The sequence below is a fragment of the Ranitomeya variabilis genome, chromosome 2, assembly GCF_051348905.1.
Source record: "Ranitomeya variabilis isolate aRanVar5 chromosome 2, aRanVar5.hap1, whole genome shotgun sequence".
Taxonomy (NCBI): Eukaryota; Metazoa; Chordata; class Amphibia; order Anura; family Dendrobatidae; genus Ranitomeya; species Ranitomeya variabilis.
Genome location: NC_135233.1, coordinates 888,855,412 through 888,883,068, shown reverse-complemented (window position 1 = coordinate 888,883,068; position 27,657 = coordinate 888,855,412).

The following is a 27,657-nucleotide window of genomic DNA, read 5'->3' as shown; positions in this document are numbered from 1 at the left end:
CACGCCTCCAGCAGGGGACAGCGTTTCTTGGGCAGTTGGCAGTCTGCAGCACATGGTGGATTACATGCTGCAGTGCCTGAGAAACGACCGCCGCATCGCCCACATTCTCAACATGTCTGATTATTGGGTGTTCACCCTCCTCGATCCTCGCTACCGGGACAACGTAGAAAGCCTCATCACACCGTTGAACCGGGAGCGAAAAATGCGGGAGTACCAAGACACACTGGTCAATTCCATCATCTTCTCCATTCCAACTGAGAGAAGTGCTGCTAGTGCATTCCAAAGCAGCTCAGTGCGTCCAGGCAGTGGTGGAGGCTCTGCACAAAGAGGGAGCAGAAGCAGTGCCTCTGCCCAAGGCAAGACCAGTATGGCCCAACTGTGGCACAGTTTTCTGTGCCCCCCACAAAAGTCTACACCATCACAGACGGCTCCAGTCAGCAGGAGGCAACGGTTCCGTCAGATGGTGACAGACTACATGTCTTGCCCTCTTGCTGTACTCCCAGACGGCTCTTCCCCTTTCAAGTTTTGGGTCTCAAAGCTGGATACATGGCCAGAGCTAAGCCAGTATGCATTGGAGGTGCTGTCTTGCCCTGCGGCCAGTGTATTATCGGAACGTGTCTTTAGTGCTGCAGGTGGTGTACTAACTGACCGTCGCACTATCCTCCGATAACGTTGACCGGCTTACTTTCCTGAAAATGAACAAGGCCTGGATCTTGCAGGAATTTGCCACTCCTCCTCCTGATTAAATAATTAGGTCACTGTATACGTTATCCAGGTCTCCTGTTGTGTTCATCTTTCTACCACCTGAACTTAAATTCCTGGGCTCCAACACCGCCAGTTGAGGCTCAGAAGTGCCGTCTGCACAGTCAAAACATACGACCCAGTGTTATTGGGTTTCAGTAACGTCAGCTGATCCCCAGCTGTGTAGCCAGCAATGTGTCATGCGACCGCCACGCTGACACAACAACTGAAATGTAAGGGAATCTGTCCCCCCCCCAAGGCGTTTGTTACTGAAAGAGCCACCTTGTGCAGCAGTAATGCTGCACAAGGAAAAGGTAGCTATTTTGGTTTAGCTCCTTGCACACGCAGAACTTAACACTTATAAAATGTGTCCACTGATACCGTAAAACCGTCCCGGAGGTGGGACTTTCCTTCGTAATATGACGCAGCACAGCCGTCATTCCTACCCCCCCGGCACTGCGCCCCGGCTCCTCAGCGTTGTTTGATTCCGTCCCGGAGCCTGCGCTGTTATGTTATCCCGTGGCCAGGCACACTTAGCGCTGCCCGTCTTCTGGCATCATTCGGTGTCAGGATGGCTGCGCCTGTGCGGCCGCGCTGGCCGAGAGCCCGCCTCGCAGTGTCTTCTGATTTAATCCCACTGGGGGCCTGGGATCCATGGACATGCGCATTGCATATCTGAACCTCCACCTCTCACTCATCTCCCTATGGCTTCTTCAGACTGTTCGGTGTCAGCTGGTCCCTAATAGCATGCCACGGTCGTGACACCGCACAGTCTTAAGAAGCCGTAGGGAGGGGAGTGAGAGGCGAGGATATGCACTGCGCATGGCCATGGATCCCAGGCCCCCAGTGGGATAAAATCAGAAGACACTGCGAGGCGGGCTCTGTGTTCTGTGTTTGCAAGGAGCGTGATGAAAAGAGCCACCTTTTCCTTTTGCATCTTTTGTGCTGCACAAGCTGGCTCTTTCAGCTACAAATGCCTTGGGGGGGGTTAAAGGTTCCCTTTCGACTTTCTCAGGCTTCGGCCTACATTGTGTTCCTCTGCTTTTCCACCTGTCCCTGGGCTCCAACACCGCCAGTTGCCGTCCAGAAGTGCTGTCCGCACAGTCCCAACAGTCGCTCCTCTGTTATTGGGGTTCAGTAACGTCAGCTGTTCCCCAGCTGTGTGTGTGGCAATCCCTCCTACCTCCTCCACCTCCCCCTCCTGTCCCTGGGCTCCAACACCGCCAGTTGCCGTCCAGAAGTGCTGTACGCACAGTCAACAGTCCCTCCTCTGTTATTGGGGTTCAGTAACGTCAGCTGTTCCCCAGCTGTGTGTGTGGCAATCCCTCTTACCTCCTCCACCTCCCCCTCCTGTCCCTGGGCTCCAACACCGCCAGTTGCCGTCCAGAAGTGCTGTACGCACAGTCAACAGTCCCTCCTCTGTTATTGGGGTTCAGTAACGTCAGCTGTTCCCCAGCTGTGTGTGTGGCAATCCCTCCTACCTCCTCCTACCTCCTCCTCCTCCACCTGTCCCTGGGCTCCAACACCGCCAGTTGCCGTCCAGAAGTGCTGTCCGCACAGTCCCAACAGTCCCTCCTCTGTTATTGGGGTTCAGTAACGTCAGCTGTTCCCCAGCTGTGTGTGTGGCAATCCCTCCTACCTCCTCCACCTCCCCCTCCTGACCCTGGGCTCCAACACCGCCAGTTGCCGTCCAGAAGTGCTGTACGCACAGTCAACAGTCCCTCCTCTGTTATTGGGGTTCAGTAACGTCAGCTGTTCCCCAGCTGTGTGTGTGGCAATCCCTCCTACCTCCTCCACCTCCCCCTCCTGTCCCTGGGCTCCAACACCGCCAGTTGCCGTCCAGAAGTGCTGTACGCACAGTCAACAGTCCCTCCTCTGTTATTGGGGTTCAGTAACGTCAGCTGTTCCCCAGCTGTGTGTGTGGCAATCCCTCCTACCTCCTCCACCTCCCCCTCCTGTCCCTGGGCTCCAACACCGCCAGTTGCCGTCCAGAAGTGCTGTACGCACAGTCAACAGTCCCTCCTCTGTTATTGGGGTTCAGTAACGTCAGCTGTTCCCCAGCTGTGTGTGTGGCAATCCCTCCTACCTCCTCCTACCTCCTCCTCCTCCACCTGTCCCTGGGCTCCAACACTGCCAGTTGCCGTCCAGAAGTGCTGTCCGCACAGTCCCAACAGTCCCTCCTCTGTTATTGGGGTTCAGTAACGTCAGCTGTTCCCCAGCTGTGTGTGTGGCAATCCCTCCTACCTCCTCCACCTCCCCCTCCTGTCCCTGGGCTCCAACACCGCCAGTTGCCGTCCAGAAGTGCTGTACGCACAGTCAACAGTCCCTCCTCTGTTATTGGGGTTCAGTAACGTCAGCTGTTCCCCAGCTGTGTGTGTGGCAATCCCTCCTACCTCCTCCACCTCCCCCTCCTGTCCCTGGGCTCCAACACCGCCAGTTGCCGTCCAGAAGTGCTGTACGCACAGTCAACAGTCCCTCCTCTGTTATTGGGGTTCAGTAACGTCAGCTGTTCCCCAGCTGTGTGTGTGGCAATCCCTCCTACCTCCTCCACCTCCCCCTCCTGTCCCTGGGCTCCAACACCGCCAGTTGCCGTCCAGAAGTGCTGTACGCACAGTCAACAGTCCCTCCTCTGTTATTGGGGTTCAGTAACGTCAGCTGTTCCCCAGCTGTGTGTGTGGCAATCCCTCCTACCTCCTCCACCTCCCCCTCCTGTCCCTGGGCTCCAACACCGCCAGTTGCCGTCCAGAAGTGCTGTACGCACAGTCAACAGTCCCTCCTCTGTTATTGGGGTTCAGTAACGTCAGCTGTTCCCCAGCTGTGTGTGTGGCAATCCCTCCTACCTCCTCCACCTCCCCCTCCTGTCCCTGGGCTCCAACACCACCAGTTGCCGTCCAGAAGTGCTGTCCGCACAGTCCCAACAGTCCCTCCTCTGTTATTGGGGTTCAGTAACGTCAGCTGTTCCCCAGCTGTGTGTGTGGCAATCCCTCCTACCTCCTCCACCTCCTCCTCCTCCACCTGTCCCTGGGCTCCAACAACGCTAGTTGCCGTCCAGAAGTGCTGTCCGCACAGAGCAAAACACCTCGCCAATGTGTTAGTGGGGTTCAGCACCGCCAGCTGTTCCCCTGCTGTGCAGCCGGCAACGTGTACTGCGACCGCCACGCAGGCACAACAAGTTAAATTTAAGGGAACCTGTCCCCCCCCCCCAGGCGTTTGTTACTGAAGGAGCCACCTTATGCAGCAGTAATGATGCAAAGGGAAAAAGTGCCTCTTTTCGTGGTGCTCCTTGCACATGCTGATCCTAACACTTATGAAAAGTGTCCCCTCCTACCGTGATACCGTCCGGTTGGTGGAACTTTCCTTTGTGATGTGACGCAGCACAGCCGTCATTCTTACCCCCTTGGCGCCGTGCGCCGCCTCCTCAGCGTTGTTTGAATCAGTCCCGGAGCCTGCGCTGTTAGGTTAGCCCTTGGCCATGCACACATTTTGCGCTGCCCGTCTTCTGACATCATTTGGTGTCAGGCTGGCTGCGCCTGTGCGGCCGCGCTGGCAGAGAGCCCGCCTCGTACTGTCTTCTGATTAAATCCCACTGGGGGCCTGAGATCCATGGACATGCACAGTGCATATCTGAACCTCCACCTCTCACTCATCTCCCTACGGCTTATTCAAACTGTGCGGTGTCAGCTGGTCCCTAATAGCATGCCACGGCCGTGACACCGCACAGTCAGAAGAAGCCGTAGGGAGATGAGTGAGAGGTGGAGGTTCAGATATGCACTGCGCATGTCCATGGATCTCAGGCCCCCAGTGGGATTTAATCAGAAGACAGTACGAGGCGGGCTCTCTGCCAGCGCGGCCGCACAGGCGCAGCCAGCCTGACACCAAATGATGTCAGAAGACGGGCAGCGCAAAATGTGTGCATGGCCAAGGGCTAACCTAACAGCGCAGGCTCTGGGACTGATTCAAACAACGCTGAGGAGGCGGCGCACGGCGCCAAGGGGGTAAGAATGACGGCTGTGCTGCGTCACATCACAAAGGAAAGTTCCACCTACCGGACGGTATCACGGTAGGAGGGGACACTTTTTATAAGTGTTAGGTTCAGCATGTGCAAGGACCATAATTAAAAGAGCTAAGTTTACCTTTTCCAGCATTAGTGCTGTACACGATGGCTCTTTCAGCTACAAACGCCTGGGGGGGGGTTAAAGTTTCCCTTTCAACTTGCTCCAGTGCAGGCTTCGGCCTACACTCTGCTCCCTCTCCTCCTCCTGCTGACCCTGGGCTCTAACACTGCCAGTTGGGGCCCAGATGTGCTAGCTGCACAGAGCCAAACACCAGCCAATGTGTCAGTGGGGTTCAGCACCGCCAGCTGTTCCCCTGCTGTGCAGCCGGCAACGTGTCCTGCAACAGCCACGCAGGCACAACAGACCCAAAGCTGCCGCCAGTGCAGGCTTCGGCCTACACTCTGCTCCCTCTCCTCCTCCTGCTGACCCTGGGCTCTAACACCGCCAGTTGGGGCCCGGTACTGCTAGCTGCACAGAGAAAAACACCAGCCAATGTGTCAGTGGGGTTCAGCACCGCCAGCTGTTCCCCTGCTGTGCAGCCGGCATCGTGTCCTGCAAAAGCCACGCAGACACAAGAACTGAAATTGAAGGGAACCTGTCCCCCCTCCCCCAGGCGTTTGTACGTTTTTAAGGCCACCTTGTACAGCGGTAATGCTGCATGTGTGCAAGGTGGCTCATAAACGTATTCTCCTCGCACATGTGGAACTGAAAACACGTCTGAAATGTGTCCTCTGTGTGACCATTTAACCGTCCCGGGGGTGTGACTTTCCTTTGTAGTGACACGCTGCAACCCCCTTGGTAGCGCTGCCCGTCTTCTGGCATCATTGTTTGGCTGCCTGCGCCTCTGCGGCCGCCCTGACCCACACAACGCCCCTCGGTGTCTTATTTCTTGGGACTGCGAGGGTGTGATTGATGGGCATGAGCAGTGCATCAGTTCGCCTGTCCCTCATCTCCTTCCGCCTTCTTCAGACTGTGCGGCTTCATGGCCGTGGCATGCGATAAGGGATCAGCTGACGCCGCACAGTCTGCAGCGGGTGTAAGGACCCGAGTGCGAGAGGCGAACATATGTGCTGCGCCAGGCCATGAATCCCAGCCCCGCAGTGTTTTAACAATGTTAAGACACCGCGGGGCTGGGATTCATGGTCATCGCGAACCGCAGCGGCCGACATTAAATGAGGTCAGAAGATGGGCAGCGCTAACAGCGCTAGGCCAGGGGATAACACGACAGCGCAGACTCCTGTACAGCAAATAACAACGCTCAGGAGGCTGCACCCAGCACCAAGGTGGGATTCTTGACATCTGTGCTGCGTCTCATTACAAAGGGAACTCGCGCCTCCAACACAGTTTGACTGTATAAAGGGCTAAATGTTATACGTGTTTCATTCAGCGTGTGCAAGGAGCAAAATTAAAAGAGCAACCTTTGACTTGTGCAGCACTACTGCTGCATAAGCTGTGGCTCTTCTACTTTGTAACCCCTGAGGGGGGGTTAAAGGTTACCTTTGAAATTGGTTCAAGTAGGCTTCGGCCTACACTCTGCTCCCCCTGCAGAGCCCGGGCTCCAACACTGCCAGTTGGGGCCCGGTACTGCTAGCTGCACAGAGCCAAACACCAGCCAATGTGTCAGTGGGGTTCAGCACCGCCAGCTGTTCCCCTGCTGTGCAGCCGGCAACGTGTCCTGCAACAGCCACGCAGGCACAACAGACCCAAAGCTGCCGCCAGTGCAGGCTTCGGCCTACACTCTGCTCCATCTCCTCCTCCTGCTGACCCCGGGCTCTAACACCGCCAGTTGGGGCCCGGTACTGCTAGCTGCACAGAGAAAAACACCAGCCAATGTGTCAGTGGGGTTCAGCACCGCCAGCTGTTCCCCTGCTGTGCAGCCGGCATCGTGTCCTGCAAAAGCCACGCAGACACAAGAACTGAAATTGAAGGGAACATGTCCCCCCTCCCCCAGGCGTTTGTACGTTTTTAAGGCCACCTTGTACAGCGGTAATGCTGCATGTGTGCAAGGTGGCTCATAAACGTATTCTCCTCGCACATGTGGAACTGAAAACACGTCTGAAATGTGTCCTCTGTGTGACCATTTAACCGTCCCGGGGGTGTGACTTTCCTTTGTAATGACACGCTGCAACCCCCTTGGTAGCGCTGCCCGTCTTCTGGCATCATTGTTTGGCTGCCTGCGCCTCTGCGGCCGCCCTGACCCACACAACGCCCCTCGGTGTCTTATTTCTTGGGACTGCGAGGGTGTGATTGATGGGCATGAGCAGTGCATCAGTTCGCCTGTCCCTCATCTCCTTCCGCCTTCTTCAGACTGTGCGGCTTCATGGCCGTGGCATGCGATAAGGGATCAGCTGACGCCGCACAGTCTGCAGCGGGTGTAAGGACCCGAGTGCGAGAGGCGAACATATGTGCTGCGCCAGGCCATGAATCCCAGCCCCGCAGTGTTTTAACAATGTTAAGACACCGCGGGGCTGGGATTCATGGTCATCGCGAACCGCAGCGGCCGACATTAAATGAGGTCAGAAGATGGGCAGCGCTAACAGCGCTAGGCCAGGGGATAACACGACAGCGCAGACTCCTGTACAGCAAATAACAACGCTCAGGAGGCTGCACCCAGCACCAAGGTGGGATTCTTGACATCTGTGCTGCGTCTCATTACAAAGGGAACTCGCGCCTCCAACACAGTTTGACTGTATAAAGGGCTAAATGTTATACGTGTTTCATTCAGCGTGTGCAAGGAGCAAAATTAAAAGAGCAACCTTTGACTTGTGCAGCACTACTGCTGCATAAGCTGTGGCTCTTCTACTTTGTAACCCCTGAGGGGGGGTTAAAGGTTACCTTTGAAATTGGTTCAAGTAGGCTTCGGCCTACACTCTGCTCCCCCTGCAGAGCCCGGGCTCCAACACCGCCAGTTGGGGCCCGGTACTGCTAGCTGCACAGAGCCAAACACCAGCCAATGTGTCAGTGGGGTTCAGCACCGCCAGCTGTTCCCCTGCTGTGCAGCCGGCAACGTGTCCTGCAACAGCCACGCAGGCACAACAGACCCAAAGCTGCCGCCAGTGCAGGCTTCGGCCTACACTCTGCTCCATCTCCTCCTCCTGCTGACCCCGGGCTCTAACACCACCAGTTGGGGCCCGGTACTGCTAGCTGCACAGAGAAAAACACCAGCCAATGTGTCAGTGGGGTTCAGCACCGCCAGCTGTTCCCCTGCTGTGCAGCCGGCATTGTGTCCTGCAAAAGCCACGCAGACACTTGCTCTTGTACCTTCTGCTCCCCATCCTGGTTCCAGTACCGTCAGCTGGTTCCGGGCAGAGCCTTTGGCTTAGGTGCCTCCCTCTGGGTATCCGAGTTCCACCAACGTCAGGTGGTCCTTGGTAGTGCTTTCAGGCACGGGTACCTCCTGCTTAGTAACCGGGTTCCAGTAACGTCAGCTGGTCTTCGGTAGTTCCATTGGCTCTTGGACCTTCGGCTACCCATCCGGGTTCCAGCACCGTCAGCTGGTTCTCGGCAGTGTCTTTTACTCTTGTACCTTCTGCTCCCCATCCTGGTTCCAGTACCGTCAGCTGGTTCCGGGCAGAGCCTTTGGCTTTGGTGCCTCCCTCTGGGTATCCGAGTTCCACCAACGTCAGGTGGTCCTTGGTAGTGCTTTCAGGCACGGGTACCTCCTGCTTAGTAACCGGGTTCCAGTAACGTCAGCTGGTCCTCGGTAGTTCCATTGGCTCTTGGACCTTCGGGTAGCCATCCGAGTTCCAGTTCCATCAGCTGGTTCTCGGCATTTTCTCAGCCTTCTTGTACCTTCTGCTACATTTCCAAGTTCAAGAGACTAAACACGATGACCCGGAAGACCACCCCTAAGATGACGACGACACCAGAGACGACAACCACCGTGATGACGACGACCCTGGAGACGATGACCCCGAAGACCACCCCGATGACGACGACCCCGGAGACGACGACCCTGAAGACCACCCCGATGACGACGACCCCGGAGACGACGACCCTGGAGACGACGACGACCTGGAAGACCAAGAAGCAGAAGAACAAGAGGCTGCAGAACAAAGAGCAGAAGAACATTAAGCATAACACTAAATATCAGAGCAAAAAATATTATCTAAATTATAAGCAGAAGAAGACTAAGCAGTGTATGGGGGTGAGTCCGTTCCTCCTCGTGGTGCCCCTGGATAAAGCCTGATGCTGCAGGCCAAACTGAACGTGGACAAATGTAACTCTTTTGTGACAGGCAGAACGGAAGGTGTAATCTTCAAACTTTTATAGATAACAACTACGGGAATGCCTGTCACAAATAAGAATATGATGAAGAAGTAGAATATGATGAAGATAATAGTAAAATAAAAAGAATATGAACAATGTAAGAAAAAAAATAATAGGTAGAAGATGAAGAAGAAGATGAATAAGGTGAAGAAGTTGATGTCAAAGAAGCTGATGATGAGGATAATGAAGAAGAAAGTGTGGGAGAAGTAAAAAAGAAGGTGAAGGGCGTGGAAGTAGTGAAACATCAATATCTGACAAAATAAAAAAAAATTAACATAGTCAAAATCTTTCTACCGCCGAACGTCATAAAAAAAAAAAACCTGCTATTCTATTACATTGGGCTAAACCTCTGTGCCTTTAGTGTCTCCGCCACGTCCCCCAATACATCCTACATTATTCTTAGTTGTTTTCCTTCATGTAGAATGAACCTACAAGTTTATAAAGGGTTTATTTTAATTCTGATATTTTCGTCCCATTGACTTGCATTGGGATCGGGTATCGGTATCGGATTAGATCTGATATTTTGACGGTATCGGCCGATACTTTCCGATACCGATACTTTCCGATATCGGAAAGTATCGCTCAACACTACTCCTGACTAAATGATCTTTCAAATTTTTACTACGTCTTACCTTCATAAGTGAGGTGTGGGAAATTTCTTTTTGGAGGATGGGATCAGTAATGAGCACTGACCAGTGTTTTGCCAAGATTTTACAGATAGAATGCCACTGTCAGTTAAAGGTGGGAATAAATCTTGTAATATGGGCATACAGGTATTAGAAATGTTACACTAATCCTACCTGTATGCCTCATATTACCGGTATTGTTGCTGAGAAATTTTATATTCTGTCTTTATGTTAATGATTTCTTTCAGGCTCCGGGGCGTGTGGTGCATAGAAAAAATCCCTGCCTCCTAATACTACCTCCTCCCATCCATGTCAGTTACAGCCCCGGAATCCTGCACCCTGCATTCCCTCCACAATATGTACCTTTTCCTCCCCTCTATGGGCACTGCATTCAGGAATCTTCTGCGCATGTGCCAAGAGCCTGGAAGAAATGATTAGTTAGTATAAGGAAAGAATATAAGATTTCTCAGCATCAAGACCACTAATATCAGTCAGGACTAGTGTAACATTTATGTTACCTTTATGCCCATACTAATATACGTCCCGGGGGGGTGACAGATTCCCTTTAAAAGGTAAAACTGCCATGATTGGAGCTGGACCCAACCACAGCAGTTACACACGTGCATCAGCTGTATAATTCATCCCACACCCAGGGTGTATGGGGTGGACTCAGATTCTGAGGCTGTAATTTGGATGTATTTCCCTCATAAACAGGATACAATTAAGTTGTTGAATTTTGTAATTAAACTGCAACTTTTTTTTTTCAAAAAGACCAACTTCAGTAAACTATAGCCGCTATAAATATGGTTGCTCGTAACTTACTTTCTTCCCGTAGGTCTTTTAACTGCAGTTTTTTTTGTGTGAATTTTCTTTACATTTTTGTGGAGGTTTTATATTTCTTTTTCAGAATGAAACTAAATTTCACTTTAACACTTAAGGATATAAAAAAAAACCATGTTTTTTAATTGCTATAAAAGTGTTAAAGGGTGGAAAAAGAAAAGGAACTTAAATCCAAAGGATGAATGCTGCCTTTTTTAATATTCTGCTCTCCAGAAAAGTAAAAGTTAACAAAGGGAATCTGTGCTTCTATGTGTATCCAGAGAGTAAAAGGTTAATTGAATCTGCATAGCGTTAATGCAGATGCTATTTGGCTAATGTCTATTAATGAGTTTTCTTGGTACCCAAATGCCCACAAGTTTGTATCCCTCCTGTCGCCAGGGGCCTGGCTGTGAGTTCACTCTCCAGTCTTTCTGGCTCCACATTACTATACGCTTCACTTTCCTGAGCCACTCTGGGCTGGCGTCATCCATCCAGTCACAGCTCTCCAAGTTTGCCATGTGCGGTGACCCCACGCTGACCCTGAACCATGATACAAACTATGGCATTGTAATTAATCTCTAATTACCCGCACTACCTCAGCCTGCTGCTCACAGCCCATGTAGTTATCACTAGGACATCCATATCTTATGGCACTAAATGGTTAATAAGCTTAGGATAGCCAGAGTTTATATTTTGAAGCTTAAGCTTCAGTTTTAAGTTGTGTGACACAATTCTGCACGTACAGATACTCTTCACATATGTGAAGAATATGAGAAGATTTACTCATACAGCTGATGTCACATTCTTTCCATTTATCTATATGCAAAAAAGGCAAGTAGCACAATGTATAGGTATCAAAAGTATGAATACACTTTTAATTTGCCTTGTGGGCAAAAAAGCAACGTTTCGACTCCAAAGAGCCTTTGCATATATATCTTCTGGTTACTGGACTATAACCTGCGGGCCGGCACCAAACAGCTGATCCTTTTTAACTTATGTTGCCTTACTTTTTGCCTTTTTATTTATCTATCTATCTATCTATCTATCTACAGTATCTATCTAATATATGTACACTGTGGTGGATCGGCTCACTCGGTTACACAAAAACGTAGACAAACAAATGCTGTTTTTTTAAATATTCCAGTGATTTATTAAAGGTTCTGCATAAACCAGTGCTGCATTTGCAAAACAAACACTGCTTTTCTGGCCTAAAGGGAAAAAAAAACAAAAAACATACCTATGGGGTGTCCATGTTGCTGCAGGGATCCGCCTGCTCTAGAATAAACAAAAAAAAGGTCAGCTTTACTTATCATGAAAGCACAGCTCTGGAGCTTACACCTCCAGGCACACCCAACCCTGAATGAGCTAGAAGGCTATGTATTTATCCTGTGGACTCCATCCACTTTACAGCTGTTCACTCAACCTGACTTAGTATGCTGGAGCATTTTCCTAGGTTCATTTCACTGAAGCTAACAACCAGAGTGATGCATATCTCCTCTCCAGTATCTCCATTCTCCTCACCTCCTTCGAAATCACCTTGCAGCGGGCATTGGGGATTCGATATGGCTTTTGGTTAACCCACACATGCGGTTCTATCAAGATCTCATTCTCAATAACTGGCATACGTCCTAGCAGCTCCAAAAAAAAGGTCTTGGTTCTGCTGAAGCAGTTCTCAGCACTGGTTTTTCTGGGCCAGCGACAGTGTCTCTGCCACCATGACATCTTTGACCTTTGCTTCAGGGCTAGACCCCAAGCATGTAGCTTTCAGCTGTTCCTTGTGTGACGCCCCAGGGTCCTGATTGTCACACTGACATTGTTTTCCTCATAGGGAAAGTGATGTCCCGCTTGGAAGCGATGAAAGATCTCTTTTATCAGGTAATCACATACACACAACATGTTCACACTCCAGGCCAGAAGGGGAAGCTCTGAACCTGGATTAAGGGGAACTTCCCTATATTCTGGTCTGGAGGGAAAGGAAGTCAGTCAGTCTGTCAGAGGACAGAGGAGAGAGCAGTCAGACCTTGAGTGTCAGAAGGACTGAAGGGGCCATGCAGCCAGAGTCGTTGCAGCTCCTGGAGAAAGAGAGAGAATACGAAAGGAAGAATATTGTTTAGTGAGCATGCAGGAGAAGGAAGCACAGGATAGTGACACCAGGGGAGCATAGCAGCGTTTGGGCTACCTCCCTGGCTGAGCGCAGATTCCTGTAGCCAGAAGACCGAAGTTGTGTCGGACTCTAAGAGGCATAGCAGAAACTGGCAGGACAGCTGGATTACATATCAAGTGTCTGTCCTATTACCCAGGAGGCACAGTGGCACATAGAGCCCGGGTCGTGATAGAGACCCTATAAAAAGGCTCGAGTCACCTGTCATACAGGTTTATGTCCTAACCTTTATGGAGGACAGACAGAATTGTGAGGACCTTGCCAGAAGCCATAGGCAGTAAGGGACTACAATATCACCGGCTAATAGGAAGGCTCCTAACTCCAATTGGTAAAGGGGACTCTGGAGTCACTTCCAAGCCAGCCGGACCCTGCCTGCACCTGTGATCTGGTGCCCAGGACTGCGGTTGCCTGAAGCTTCAGTAAACCAGGTAAAGAGACTGCAAACCTGTGTCCTCCGTTTCTTACTGCATCATTCACCATCCTCATCTCTACACCGGGAGACCTGGGGACCCAACTTCACCTGTGGGAAGTTATACCATCTAGCTGCCATAACATCACCCCAGAGGACCCCCTTAAGCAGCGTCGGTCCCTACTGACCGAATACCACAAGTGGTGTCACGAACACAAACTTTATTCATAAAACCCCTTAAAGACTTTCCCTTTAACATGGGTACCCAGGGCCATGGACCAGGTCACCACCATCATGACATCCACCTGTGAGTACCGGACCCTGTAAAGAGTACCCCACAGCCCTGGTGGGCATTCCACTTGTCTCACCATAGTTTAAGCAGGTTGATGTGGTACACCTGGTATGGGTTTCTTAGGAACCTTTCAACCACCTGGTACCTTTCTACGAGGCCACCCAGGTTGTCTGCATTCCGGGGGTCTCTCTGGGCAACTCAGGTCTGCACCAGCCTTGGAATCTGTACATGACAACCCACTTGACCATCTGGGCTCGAGTGGATGACTCTGGCTGCAGCTACTTCGGTACAAGATGCAGTAAGTCGAACATTTGGGAGCGAGGTGGTTTGTCACCACAATTTGCCCAGTGGTTGATCCTTTGTACTCTGACCAACATAGTCACTCCTGAGCATGGCAAAATCTCAGTTTTTATTTGGCATATTGCTATTCATCCTGTAATGCCAGGTCATAAAAAGCCTTTTGGGGCTCAAGATTTAGATGGGGGGCTTGCATCTCCAACCATTGATCCGCGGCAACTTCTCCCTCTCTGCCACCCTTTCAAATACAGTCAAAAAAACCTTTACATCATCACCCGGGGTCAGGAATTGAAGCTTGTGGAAGATAATTTGCATCTTTCTGGTCCATTCTGGAAATAGTGAAGAGTTGCCACAAGTCTGAGGATCTTTGGATGTAGCTGGATCAAGCTGCTTGGAGGAATTTGTCAAACTATGTGCCGTCGTCTTCATGGCAATTCCACAGAAATTCATTTTGTTCAATATGGAGAAGGAGATTACCAATATGGTGTGCTGCAATGTTTGCTGTATGTTTACAGACTTGCAGAAGGAAAAGACAAGCTTTTCGTGCCAAAAGTACAAGCTTGTGACTTTGTTAGAGAAAAGGTGCAAAGTGTTCAAGAGAGAATAGCTACACTGAAGCTCATCAAAGAAGATGAGGATTTCCTTGACAAAGCAGATGAATCTCTTCAGAATGTTGCAAGAGAAGAACTTTTCAGTGTTCCTGCAGAAGCTAATGACAGAGTATAAATAACTGTTCAGAATGCTCAATGAGAAGCACCTTTCAATATACCCACAGAAGAAGAGAATTGGAAGCATTTGACCCAAAGAAGCATGAGGATGAGAAGGCAGTCAGCATCCAAACCACTAAAGAACCACTACCAGGCTCTCACGCAGGGTAAGTATGAAGATGTAAATTAAAAAAGTGCTTTGCCCACAAAGAACACTCCAGTAAGAAATCAGAAGCCTCTTGAAGAGAGGAAAAAAATTGGTGTGGCAAAAAAGAAAATGAGAGTGATGGTCGTGGGGGAATCCCTGCAAAGAGGACCAAAAGCCACTATCTGCTGACAGGACATTACCTCACGATAAGTGTGCTGTCTTCCAAGTGCACTAATGAATGATGCATCTGATAGAGTATCAAGACTCTTCAGTGCTTCAGACAACTACCTATGTCTAATAATACAGGTAAGAACAAATGACACAGCAAAAATGGACCTGGAAGCTATATGCAGAGACTTTAAAGATCTAGGTCGGAAAGTGAAGGTACTGGGAGAGCAGGTCATCTTCTCATTCATCTTGCCAGTGGATGGACATGGGCCAAGGAGATTGAACAGGATTCTACAGGTGAACAACTGGTTACCGAGGTGCCGTGAGTAAAGTTTGGGGTTTCTTGACCATGGAGTGAATTACTTGTATGATGAACTACCTGCTAGACAAAGCTTGCATCCTGCAAAAACAGTAAAACACATATTTGGTAGATGCATTCCTACACTCATCAGGAGAGCTTTAAACTAGAGCAATATGGGATGGGAAATATACGCCCAGGAAAAAATATGCACCTAATGAATTCTTTCAAGAACCTTGCTATTAGAAGTAGAAAAAAAGAGCAAAATCAAACTCTAAATGAAAATAGAGGAGCAAGGGAAACCGACTTCATACTAAAATGTATCTATACAAACGCACAGAGCATGGGAAACAAATAAGGAGAATTGGAGCTGCTAACACAGGAAGCAAGATATGATGTCATAGCGATCACTGAAACTTGGTGGGATGATTCACATGATTAGAATACAAACCTTGAAGGTTACAATGTATTTATTAGAAATAGGATTGACAAGAAAGGTGGAGGTGTTGCATTGTACAGGTCCTTCTCAAAAAATTAGCATATAGTGTTAAATTTCATTATTTACCATAATGTAATGATTACAATTAAACTTTCATATATTATAGATTCATTATCCACCAACTGAAATTTGTCAGGTCTTTTATTGTTTTAACCCCTTAATCCCATATGACGTACTATACCGTCGAGGTGGGGTGGGCCTTAATTCCCGGTGACGGTATAGTACGTCATACGCGATCGGCCGCGCTCACGGGGGGAGCGCGGCCGATCGCGGCCGGGTGTCGGCTGCATATCGAAGCTGACATCCGGCACTATGTGCCAGGAGCGGTCACGGACCGCCCCCGGCACATTAACCCCCGGCACACCGCGATCAAACATGATCGCGGTGTACCGGCGGTACAGGGAAGCATCGCGCAGGGAGGGGGCTCCCTGCGGGCTTCCCTGAGACAATCGGTACAAGGTGATGTACTCACCTTGTACCGAACGTCTTCTCCCTGCAGGCCCCGGATCCAAAATGGCCGAGGGGCTGTATCCGGGTCCTGCAGGGAGCACTTCCGGGTCGGAGCAGGCTGCAGATGAAAGCTGCAGCCTGCTCCGATGAAAGTATGATCGCAGATCTGATAGAGTGCTGTGCACACTATCAGATCTGCGATCTGTGATGTCCCCCCCTGGGACAAAGTAAAAAAGTAAAAAAAAAAATTTCCACATGTGTAAAAAAAAAAAATAATAATTCCTAAATAAATAATAATAATAAAAAAAAAAATATTATTCCCATAAATACATTTCTTTATCTAAAAAAAACAAACAAAAACAATAAAAGTACACATATTTAGTATCGCCGCGTCCGTAACGACCCAACCTATAAAACTGGCCCACTAGTTAACCCCTTCAGTAAACACCGTAAGAAAAAAAAAAAAAAAACGAGGCAAAAAACAACGCTTTATTACCATACCGCCGAACAAAAAGTGGAATAACACGCGATCAAAAAGACGGATATAAATAACCATGTTACCGCTGAAAACGTCATCTTGTCCCGCAAAAAACGAGCCGCCATACAGCATCATCAGCAAAAAAATAAAAAAGTTATAGTCCTCAGAATAAAGCGATGCCAAAATAATTATTTTTTCTATAAAATAGTTTTTATCGTATAAAAGCGTCAAAACATAAAAAAATGATATAAATGAGGTATCGCTGTAATCGTACTGACCCGACGAATAAAACTGCTTTATCAATTTTACCAAGCGCAGAACGGTATAAACGCCTCTCCCAAAAGAAATTCATGAATAGCTGGTTTTTGGTTATTCTGCCTCACAAAAATCGGAATAAAAAGTGATAAAAAATGGTCACGTGTCCGAAAATGTTACCAATAAAAACGTCAACTCGTCCCGCAAAAAACAAGACCTCACATGACTCTGTGGACCAAAATGTGGAAAAATTATAGGTCTCAAAATGTGGAGACGCAAAAACTTTTTTGCTATAAAAAGAGTCTTTTAGTCTGGTTTCACACTTGCGTTTTTATCTGCATGTGTTTTTTAAAAAAACCGAATGTGTGAAAAAATGCATGTAAACGCGGTAAAACGCATGCGTTTTTATAGAAAAACACAAGAAAACAAGAAAAAAACAAAAAACCCTAACCCTACCCCTAACCCTACCCCTAACCTGAAATACGTGGCACTGAAATACGTGGCACTGAAATATACGTTTATATACGTATATACGTATATAAGTGCCACGATATTTCAGTGGCCACGTATATAAGTGCCACGTATATAAGTGCCACGTATTTAAGTGCCACGTATTTAAGTGCCACGTATTTAAGTGCCACGTATTTACGTGCCACGTATTTACGTGCCACGTATTTTTCAGTGCCTGAAATACGTGGCACTGAAATACGTGGCACTGAAATATCGTGGCACTGAAATATCGTGGCACTGAAGTATTTACGTGCCACGTATTTTTCAGTGCCTGAAATACGTGGCACTGAAATACGTGGCACTGAAATACGTGGCACTGAAATACGTGGCACTGAAATATCGTGGCACTTAAATACGTGGCACTTAAATACGTGGCACTTAAATACGTGGCACTTAAATACGTGGCACTTATATACGTGGCACTTATATACGTGGCACTTATATACGTGGCACTTATATACGTGGCACTTATGACTGTCAGAAAATGTTCAGTAAACGGTTAGGGGTAGGGTTTCAGGTAGAATTGGGGAGTTTCCACTGTTCAGGCACATCAGGGGCTCTCCAAACGCGACATGGCGTCCAATCTCAATTCCAGCCAATTCTGCGTTGAAAAAGTAAAACAGTGCTCCTTCCCTTCCGAGCTCTCCCGTGCGTCCAAAAAGGGGTTTACCCCAACATATGGGGTATCAGCGTACTAGGGACAAATTGAACAACAACTTCTGGGGTCCAAGTTCTCTTGTTATCCTTGGGAAAATAAAAATTTGGGGGGCTAAAAATCATTTTTGTGGGAAAAAAAATATGTTTTATTTTCACGGCTCTGCGTTGTAAACTGTAGTGAAACACTTGGGGGTTCAAAGTTCTCACAACACATCTAGATAAGTTCCTTGGGAGGTCTAGTTTCCAATATGGGGTCACTTGTGGGGGATTTGTACTATTTGGGTACATCAGGGGCTCTGCAAATGCAACGTGACGCCTGCAGACCAATCCATTTAAGTCTGCATTCCAAATGGCGCTCCTTCCCTTCCGAGCTCTGTCATGCGCCCAAACAGTGGTTCCCCCCCACATAGGGGGTATCAGCGTACTCAGGACAAATTGGACAACAACTTTTAGGGTCCAATTTATCCTGATATCCTTGTGAAAATACAAAACTGGGGGCTAAAAAATCATTTTTGTGAAAAAGAAAAATAATTTTTATTTTCACGGCTCTGCGTTATAAACTGTAGTGAAACACTTGGGGGTTCAAAGTTCTCACAACACATCTAGATAAGTTCCTTGGGGGGTCTAGTTTCCAATATGGGGTCACTTGTGGGGGGTTTGTACTGTTTGGGTACATCAGGGGCTCTGCAAATGCAACGTGACGCCTGCAGACCAATCCATTTAAGTCTGAATTTCAAATGGTGCTCCTTCCCTTCCGAGCTCTGTCATGCGCCCAAACAGTGGTTCCCCCCCACATAGGGGGTATCAGCGTACTCAGGACAAATTGGACAACAACTTTTAGGGTCCAATTTATCCTGATACCCTTGTGAAAATACAAAACTGGGGGCTAAATTTCATTTTTGTGAAAAAAAAATATATATATTTTCACGGCTCTGCGTTATAAACTGTAGTGAAACACTTGGGGGTTCAAAGTTCTCACAACACATCTAGATAAGTTCCTTGGGGGGTCTAGTTTCCAATATGGGGTCACTTGTGGGGGGTTTGTACTGTTTGGGTACATCAGGGGCTCTGCAAATGCAACGTGACGCCTGCAGACCAATCCATTTAAGTCTGCATTCCAAATGGCGCTCCTTCCCTTCCGAGCTCTGTCATGCGCCCAAACAGTGGTCCCTCCCCACAAATGGGGTATCAGCGTACTCCAGACAAATTGGACAACAACTTTTGGGGTCCAATTTATCCTGATACCCTTGTGAAAATACAAAACTGGGGGCTAAAAATCATTTTTGTGAAAAAAAAAATAATTTTTATTTTCACGGCTCTGCGTTATAAACTGTAGTGAAACACTTGGGGGTTCAAAGATCTCAAAACACATCTAGATAAGTTCCTTAGGGGGTCTGCTTTCCAAAATGGTGTCACTTGTGGGGGGGTTTAATGTTTAGGCACATCAGGGGCTCTCCAAACGCAACATGGCATCCCATCTTAATTCCAGTCAATTTTGCATTGAAAAGTAAAATAGCGCTTCTTCCCTTCTGAGCTCTGCTATGCGCCCAAACAATGGTTTACACCCACATATGGGGTATCGTCGTACTCAGGACAAATTGCACAACAACTTTTGTGGTCTAATTTCTTCTCTTACCCTTGGGGAAATAAAAAAATGGGGGTGAAAAGATCATTTTTGTGAAAAAATATGATTTTTTATTTTTATGGCTCTGCATTATAAACTTCTGTGAAGCACTTGTTGGGTCAAAGTGCTCAACACACATCTAGATAAGTTCCTTAAGGGGTCTACTTTCCAAAATGGTGTCACTCGTGGGGGGTTTCAATGTTTAGGCACATTAGGGGCTCTCCAAACGCAACATGGCGTCCCATCTCAATTCCAGTCAATTTTGCATTGAAAAGTCAAATGGCGCTCCTTCCCTTCTGAGCTCTGCCCTGCGCCCAAACAATGGTTTACACCCACATATGGGGTATCAGCGTACTCAGGACAAATTGCACAACAATTTTTGGGGTCCAATTTCTTCTCTTACCCTTGGGAAAATAAAAAATTGGGGGTGAAAAGATCATTTTTGTGAAAAAATATGATTTTTTATTTTTACGGCTCTGCATTATAAACTTCTGTAAAGCACTTGTTGGGTCAAAGTGCTTACCACACATCTAGATAAGTTCCTTAGGGGGTCTACTTTCCAAAATGGTGTCACTTGTTAGGGGTTTCAATGTTTAGGCACATCAAGGGCTCTCTAAATGCAACATGGCGTCCCATCTCAATTCCAGTCAATTTTGCATTGAAAAGTCAAATGGCGCTCCTTCCCTTCCGAGCTCTGCCCTGCGCCCAAACAATGGTTTACACCCACATATGGGGTATCAGCGTACTCAGGACAAATTGCACAACAATTTTTGGGGTCCAATTTCTTCTCTCACCCTTGGGAAAATAAAAAATTGGGGGTGAAAAATAATTTTTGTGAAAAAATATGATTTTTTATTTTTACGGCTCTGCATTATAAACTTCTGTAAAGCACTTGTTGGGTCAAAGTGCTCACCACACATCTAGATAAGTTCCTTAGGGGGTCTAATTTCCAAAATGGTGTCACTTGTGGGGGGTTTCAATGTTTAGGCACATCAGGGGCTCTCCAAATGCAACATGGCGTCCCATCTCAATTCCAGTCAATTTTGCATTGAAAAGTCAAATGGCGCTCCTTTGCTTCCAAGCTCTGCCATGCGCCCAAACTGTAATTTACCCCCACATATGGGGTATCAGCGTACTCAGGACAAATTGTACAACAACTTTTGGGGTCTATTTTCTCCTGTTACCCTTGGTAAAATAAAACAAATTGGAGCTGAAATAAATTTTGTGTGAAAAAAAGTTAAATGTTCATTTTTATTTAAACATTCCAAAAATTCCTGTGAAACACCTGAAGGGTTAATAAACTTCTTGAAAGTGGTTTTGAGTACCTTGAGGGGTGCAGTTTTTAGAATGGTGTCACACTTGGGTATTTTCTATCATATAGACCCGTCAAAATGACTTCAAATGAGATGTGGTCCCTAAAAAAAAATGGTGTTGTAAAAATGAGAAATTGCTGGTCAACTTTTAACCCTTATAACTCCGTCACAAAAAAAAATTTTGGTTCCAAAATTGTGCTGATGTAAAGTAGACATGTGGGAAATGTTATTTATTAAGTATTTTGTGTGACATATGTCTGTGATTTAAGGGCATAAAAATTCAAAGTTGGAAAATTGCGAAATTTTCAAAATTTTTGCCAAATATTCGTTTTTTTCACAAATAAACGCAAGTTATATCGAATAAATTTTACCACTAACATGAGGTACAATATGTCACGAGAAAACAATGTCAGAATCGCCAAGATCCGTTGAAGCGTTCCAGAGTTATAACCTCATAAAGGGACAGTGGTCAGAATTGTAAAAATTGGCCCGGTCATTAACGTGCAAACCACCCTCGGGGCTTAACGGGTTAATACTGATGATTTTGGCATACAACTCCTGATAACCCAAAAAACCTGTCTCAATAAATTAGCATATCAAGAAAAGGTTCTCTAAATGACCTATTACCCTAATCTTCTGAATCAACTAATTAACTCTAAACACATGCAAAAGATACCTGAGGCTTTTAAAAACTCCCTGCCTGGTTCATTACTCAAAACCCCCATCATGGGTAAGACTAGCGACCTGACAGATGTCAAGAAGGCCATCATTGACACCCTCAAGCAAGAGGGTAAGACCCAGAAAGAAATTTCTCAACAAATAGGCTGTTCCCAGAGTGCTGTATCAAGGCACCTCAATTGTTAGTCTGTTGGAAGGAAACAATGTGGCAGAAAACGCTGTACAACGAGAAGAGGTGACCGGACCCTGAGGAAGAATGTGGAGAAGGACCGATTCCAGACCTTGGGGAACCTGAGGAAGCAGTGGACTGAGTCTGGTGTGGAAACATCCAGAGCCACCGTGCACAGGCGTGTGCAGGAAATGGGCTACAGGTTCCGCATTCCCCAGGTAAAGCCACTTTTGAACCATAAACAGCGGCAGAAGCGCCTGACCTGGGCTACAGAGAAGCAGCACTGGACTGTTGCTAAGTGGTCCCAAGTACTTTTTTCTGATGAAAGCAAATTTTGCATGTCATTCGGAAATCAAGGTGCCAGAGTCTGGAGGAAGACTGGGGAGAAGGAAATGCCAAAATGCCTGAAGTCCAGTGTGAAGTACCCACAGTCAGTGATGGTGTGGGGTGCCATGTCAGCTGCTGGTGTTGGTCCACTGTGTTTCATCAAGGGCAGGGTCAATGCAGCTAGCTATCAGGAGATTTTGGAGCACTTCATGCTTCCATCGGCTGAAATGCTTTATGGAGATGAAGATTTCATTTTTCAGCACGACCTGGCACCTGCTCACAGTGCCAAAACCACTGGTAAATGGTTTACTGACCATGGTATTACTGTGCTCAATTGGCCTGCCAACTCTCCTGACCTGAACCCTATAGAGAATCTGTGGGATATTGTGAAGAGAAAGTTGAGAGACGCAAGACCCAACACTCTGGATGAGCTTAAGGCCGCTATTGAAGCATCCTGGGCCTCTATAACATCTCAGCAGTGTCACAGGCTGATTGCCTCCATGCCACGCCGCATTGAAGCAGTCATTTCTGCCAAAGGATTCCCGACCAAGTATTGAGTGCATAACTGAACATTATTATTTGATGGTTTTTTTGTTTGTTATTAAAAAACACTTTTATTTGATTGGACGGGTGAAATATGCTAATTTATTGAGACAGGTTTTTTGGGTTATCAGGAGTTGCATGCCAAAATCATCAGTATTAAAACCATAAAAGACCTGACAAATTTCAGTTGGTGGATAATGAATCTATAATATATGAAAGTTTAATTGTAATCATTACATTATGGTAAATAATGAAATTTAACACTATATGCTAATTTTTTGAGAAGGACCTGTATGTTATTAAAATGTATATTTTCACAGAGATCCCAGCTTCAGAGACTGCTAACTTTGTAGAAACTGTTTGGGTAAGAATTCAAGGAGAGAAGATCAAGAAGAACACTATTGTAGGTATTTACTATAGGCCACCTGGACAGACTGAAGGCATGAATGAACTCTTTTTAAATCAGCTGATTATGTTCTCAAAAAAGTATGACACAATGATCATGTGAGATTTTAACACTACATATATATCTCTCAGGCAAAAGTAATGGGTCCAGAAAATTCTTATTTTCTCTTGCTGATAACTTTATCTTTCAAAAGGTAGAAGAGAGAACAAGAGGATCTGCAATCTTTGACCTAACTCTTACCAACAGAGAAGAAATGGTTGAGGAAGTAAAGGTAGCTTGAAATTTAGGAGTCAGCGATCATGCTATCCTTGAATTTTGTATTACAAGTGGAAGAAGACAAGTGAGGACTCAGACTTTAAAATTGGACTTCAGAAAGGTAGATTGGTAGAAAAGGTCCAATGGCTGGATGTTCTAAAGGACAGAAATGTCCAAGCAGGATGGGAGATTTTGCTAAATGAAATTCTCACCACACAATCGGTAACAACCCAGAAAAGAAGGAAAATTTGGAAGCATTTAAAGAGACCAGGGTGGATGAGCACAGAATGTAATCACTTGTTAAAACGGAAAACAGAAATGTATATCAAGTGGAAAGAAGGGAGCATAACTAAAGAAGAATAAAATGCTGTTTGCAGGGAATGCATGGCGTTAGAATAGCTTAAGCCAGTAACAAAGTAAGGCTTGCAAGGGAGACCACAAGCAGTAAAAAAGGATTTTGGGGGTATGTCAAAAGCAAAAGAAAAAAGTAAAAGATGCTATAGTATTTCACACTATCTATAAACAGAGAGTTGTGAGGGAACATTTAAAATGATGTTCAGAAGGCTGATCTCTTAAATTCCTATTTTGCATCAGTGTTCTCTAAGAAAGCAATTGTAACATCAACTGATCTTCATGGTGCTATTGAAGAAATAAAATAATCAACACTATCTATAAACAGAGAGATGGTGAGGGAACACTTAGCTAATTTAAATGAATTTAAATCTATTGGTCCAGATAAATTACACCTTAGGATACTGAGAAGTAACATTTCTCCTAGCGGAGAGTGACATGTTGAGCATGCCGAGATGAGGAGACAAAGCCACAATGCTCCTCTGGGAAATATCTCTTGAGAGAGGAAGAGGACTAGAACTCTAGTGCCACCTATAGGAAGTAGCAATCCTAGAAGTCAATGTCAACCCTTTAACAAGCCTTGTTACATGACTTAGGATAAAAGCCAAAGCCAGAATCTCAATTTGCAGACACTGTGTTTCAGAGTACTGCCTCTCGTCAGTGCAAAGTGTGAGATCTGGTTTGGCTGTGTGAGAGACATCTGACCAGGATTCAAGAAGTAACATTTCTCCTTGCGGAGAGTGACGTGTTAAGCATGCTGAGATGAGGAGACTTAAAGCCGCAATGCTCCCCTGGGAAATATGCAAATAATCTCTTCAGAGAGGAAGAGGCCTAGACCCTAGACCCTCTTTCAGTACCCTAGGGTTCTGAAAGAGTTAGCAGGGGAAATGGCAGAACCATTATCCAGGATCTTTAAAAAATCTTGGAAAACAGGAGAAGTCCCAGAAGATTGGAGAAGGGCAAATGTTGTCCCTATCTTCAAAAAAAGAAAGAAGACAGATCCAGGAAATTACAGGCCAGTGAGCCTCACTTCTATACCAGGAAAGATATCTGAACAAATTATTAAAGAGCATGTATGTAAGTACTTGGATACAAATACAGTAATTAACCAGAGCCAGCATGGGTTTTTGAGCAAACAAGTCATGCCAGACTAATATAATTTCCTTCTATGATGGAATCACTGACTGAGTGGATCAGGGAAATGCTGTAGAAATAGTATATCTTGACTTCAGCAAAGGATTTGATAAAGTATCTCATACTATTCTTTTTGAAAAAATGACCAAGTATGGCATTGACAAGGCTACAGTTAGGTGGCTCAGTGATCATACTCAAAGAGTGGTAATAAATGGTTGCATATCCAATTGAAAGATTGTTTCAAGTGAGGTAAAACAAAGCTCTGTCCTGACCCCAGTGTTTTTTAACATTTTTATAAATGATCTAGATAAGGGAACTGAAGGTAAACTGATCAAATTTGCAGAAGATGCAAAGCTAGGAGGGATAGCTAACACGACAGAAGACAGAGCAAGGATCCAGAAGGATCTAGATAGGCTAGAGCAATGGGTAGTGTCTAATAGAATGGTTTTTAACAGAGAGAAATGCAAGATTTTACATCTGCGCAACACAAATTACATCTACAGAATTGGAGGAATAGAACTAATCAACAGCACATTTGAAAAAGACTTTGGTGCACTAATAGATTACAGACTGTACATAAGTCAACAGGTTGTATTAATTAACCCCTTAATGACACCTGCTTTTTACGGTTTTGCATTTTCGTTTTTCGCTCCCCTTCTTTCAAGAGCCATAACTTTTTTATTTTTCCATCAATATGGCCATATGAGGCTTCTTATTTTTTGCGGGACGAGTTGTATTTTTGAAAGACATCATTGGTTTTAGCATGTCTTCTATTCAATAGCAGGAAAAAAATTCCAAGTGCGGTGAAATTGCAAAAAAAATGCAATCTCACACTTGTGTTTTGTTTGGACTTTTTGCTAGGTTCACTAAATGCTAAAACTGACCTGCCATTGTGATTCTTCAGGTAATTATGAGCTCATAGACATCAAACATGTCTAGGTTATTTTTTTATCTAAGTGGTGAAAAAAAATCCAAAGTTTGCTTAAAAAAAAAATTGCTCCATTTTCCGATACCTGTAGCGTCTCCATTTTTCGTGATCTGGGATTGGGTGAGGGCTTATTTTTTGTGTGCCGAGGTGACATTTTTAATAATACCATTTTGGTGCAGATAAGTTCTTTTGAACGCCCATTTTTGCATTTTAATGCAATGTTGCGGTGACCAAAAAAACGTAATTCTGGAGTTTTGACTTTTTTTCTCGCTACGCTGTTTAGCGTTCAGGTTAATGTTTCTTATATTGATAGATTGGGCAATTGTGAAAGCTGTGATACCAAATATGTGTAAGTTTTATTATTGTTTTATTTTGAATGAGGTGAAAGAGGGGTGATTTAAACTTTCATATTTTTGTATTTTTTTCAGAGTTTGACAGCGGCATTTTACTAGTTAATAGGTGCTGGTGGATCGCTATTCTGCCAGCGCCTACTGCGGGCACATGTCACCTGTTCAAAACAGCTGACATGTCCCGGCTTTCATGCGGGCTTACCGCCGGAGCCCACATCAAAGCGGGGGTTCTGTCCTCAGATGTACTATTCTGTCTGAGGACAGAAAGGGGTTAAAGCATAGAGTAGATCACATTAAGTAATTATCCCCCTCTATTGGTCAGGCCTCATCTGGAACACTGTGTCCAGTTCTGAGCACCACATTTAAAAAAAAAGGCATTGAAAAACTGGAGCAAGTTCAGTGAAGAGCTACCAGGATGGTGAGTGGACTGCAAAGTATGTCCAACTAGTCTTACGGTTGAAAGATCTGGGAATGTTTAGTTTGCAAAAAAGAAGACTAAGAGGAGACTTAATAGCTGTCTACAAATATCTGACAGGATGTCACAGCGTGGAGGGATCATTCTTATTCTCATTTGCACATGGGAACACGAGAAGCAATAGAATGAAACTGAAAGGGAGAAGATACAGATTAGATATTAGAAAAAAAACTTTTTGACAGTGAGGGTGATCAATGTGTGGAACAGGCTGCCATGAGAGGTGGTGAGTGCACCTTCAATGGAAGTCTTCAAACAGAGCCTGGACAGACATCTGTCTGAGATGGTTTAGTGAATTCTGTGATGCACTGAGCAGGTGGTTGAACAAGATGTCACTGGAGGTCCCTTTCAACTCTAACATTCTATGATTCAATGATTCTTTGATTTTTTTATCGCTCGTCTTACTAAGGACTACCCGGTTGCAAGAGTGTCTATAAAAATGAACTGTGGCATTGAGGTGCCAAGTTACTCAGATAGGAGCCGGTTTAACCATGAAGAATCCCCATCGCAGTTGGAAGCAGATGAGTTCCTCCTGTGTGTCCTAGCTGGACACAAGGTTGAGACAAAGACCCATGAGGCCAAGATGCCAGAGTTGGTGGTTTCTGGGGGGAATTTTGGCCAAGTCTGAGGTACAGAGCACTCTGGAAGAGGTTTTTATCCAGGATATCTCTGTACTTGGCCGCATTCATGTTTCCTTCAATGACAACCACTCATCCTATCCCTGCAGCTGAAAAACACCCCATAGCATGATGCTGCCACCACCATGTTTCATGGGATTGTATTGGGCAGGTGATGAGCAGTGCCTGGTTTTCTCCACATATACCACTTAGAATTATCACCAAAAATGTCTATCTTCGTGTCATCAGATCAGTGAATCTTATTTCTCATAGTCTGGGAATCCTTCATCTGTTTTTCAGCAAACTCTATGCAGGCTTTCATATGTCTTGCACTGAGGAGAGGCTTCCATCCGGCCACTCTGCCATAAAGGCCCAACTGGTGCAGGGCTGCAGTGATAGTTGATTTTGTGAAACTTTCTCCCATCTCCCTACTGCATCTCTGGAGCTCAGCCACAGTGATCTTGGGGCTCTTCTTTACCTCTCTCACAAGGGCTCTTTTCCACGATTGCTCAGTTTGGCTGGAAGGCCAGGTCTAGGAAGACTTTTGGTGGTCCCAAACTTCTTCCATTTAAGGATTATGGAGGTCACTGTGCTCTTAGGAACCCTGTATACTGCAGAAATCATTTTGTAACCTTGGCCAGATCTGTGCCT